Below are 2,100 nucleotides of genomic sequence, written 5' to 3'. Positions count from 1 at the left end.
CATTGGACTGCTAACCGTAAGATCAGCAGTTCAAAACTACCAGGTGCTCCATGAAAGAAAGATGAGGCTTTCTACTTCTGTAAATAATTGCCATCTTGGAAACTCACAGGGGCAGTGCTATGCTGTCCTATAACATTGGTGTGGTCACAGTCACCTGGATGGCAGTGGAATTGGTTTGGATTTTGAGTTGCTATCATAATCCTTATGATTCTGCTAAGATCGATTTCTCTCTGGGTACTTTAGAGAAACAAATCCACAGAAACTCATGTATAAGAGAGAGTTTTATATAAAGGATAAGTGCACATCAAGAAAAATCTCAACCCAGTGCTGCCCAAGCCCACAAGTCCAACATTAATCCATATGCCCAACACCAGTCCACAAAGTCCTCTTCCATTTCACAAAACACACACTATGATGGCAACTGCAGGAGGAAAGCCGAGTCAGTGAGCATGTAAGCATCTCAGTGCTGCCAGGGGTCTCCACAGGCTGCTCCAGCACCCAGGGCTGCATCGGGGTAGGTCCATGCTGCTTCTCCTCAGGGATGTCTTGCAGGAAGTGAGCCTGGCCAGCTGAAACAGGCAACTGCTAAAGCAGCTGCACCCTAGTCCGACCACCACCAAGCAAGAGACCTGAGAACTAGAAAGGTGAGGCTCACTGAGTCATTTATCCCTCCACCCTTCAATTAACCCCCATGTATTTATCGGCCAGATTGGCAAAATAAACTAACTACCTCAGCAGGTAACAAGTAGTCATCAATTTCTCTCCCCCCAACCCTCACAGGGAAAGTGTATTAAACTTTGCTTATAATTTGAGGAATCTGATGTATTCTCCAGTCTCTTAAAAATCATTTGATTTCAAACATATACATTCTCAATGCTTCTAATGGGAGGATCAGTTTTTAGTTTTTACTGAGAGTGGGATTTGCAGACAATTTAATGATGGCCTTGTAGTCAGATGTTTCACCACTGTCTTCCTTGATACAGAGGAAATAATATGAGTCTCTCTTCAACACTGTGGAGGAATGAAATCTAAATCTGCTCTTCCTTGGTGTTCTCCCTGGCCCTGTGTCTTATCGAAGAGGGAGGTCTCTCTGCCCAGCTCTTCTCGTCGGACTCTCCTTGACTTCAAGGTCCAGATCTCTTCTGAGAAGAACTCTTTACCAACATACATCATTCCTCTGACTGTATTCCAATGCCAGTAACTCAGTCTTGCTCTTACCCAGTGACATACACTACTCCAGTCCATGGTACCATATCGTCAACTTGTCTGAAACTCCTTGCAGCACTGCATGATATGAATACATGGGAGTTTTATGGATCTGCCTGCAGCAACAATTCTCTGTGGGCTTGGGAGAGTAGATAGATATAGAGTGACACTTGGGGTAGGCGATGCATGTGAATTTATCTTGAAATGTAGGTAAAATCGACTTTAGTCCTGACATGAATGTCATGGCATGTATTCTAATATTATTAACAATGTAATTATGGTCATGGAAGAAATGACAGCATTCTATTCATTCCTTAAGTGTTAGTTTATTTGTGAAATTGGCTTGTCTAACCAGGTAATTGTTTTGTGCCATGTAAAAAAACCAGAAGCTCGCAATGCCTTTGCTACTACCTCCTGTCTAAATATTTCTCCTTAGGTAGATTCTAATTAATATTTAAGTTTTGTAATGGCTTTAGATCAATGATTTCCTGCTAATTTTCATTCTTCCTGTTTTTAATTTTAAGTGAGGTTTTAGATCTATTTTATATCTTTGGAATATTATAAAAATAAAAATGCACTTTTTTTGAGGGGCAACCGTTCAATGAAAATCCTATATATCCAGGTGTACAGTGGTTCTGTGTTGGGCAGCTAACCACAAAGTAGACAGTTCAAAACCACCAGCTGCTCCTGGAGAGAAAGGAGGAGCATTCTTACTCTCGTACAAAGTTACAGTCTTGGAAACCCACCAGGGCATTCTACCCTGTCCCTTAGGGCTGCTGTGAGTCAGAATTAACTCAATGGCAGTGAATGTATTTGACCCTTCTGGCCATAATTCCTTGGGTGATGTATTAAAAACATGGACTGTCGGACTAGGGCTGTGATCCCATTTTGGAG

This window comes from Echinops telfairi, unplaced genomic scaffold, assembly GCF_000313985.2.
Source record: "Echinops telfairi isolate 266 unplaced genomic scaffold, ASM31398v2 ScPeMD7_3533;HRSCAF=4204_0, whole genome shotgun sequence".
NCBI classification, from domain to species: domain Eukaryota; kingdom Metazoa; phylum Chordata; class Mammalia; order Afrosoricida; family Tenrecidae; genus Echinops; species Echinops telfairi.
Note: the sequence above shows the minus strand (reverse complement) of the source record.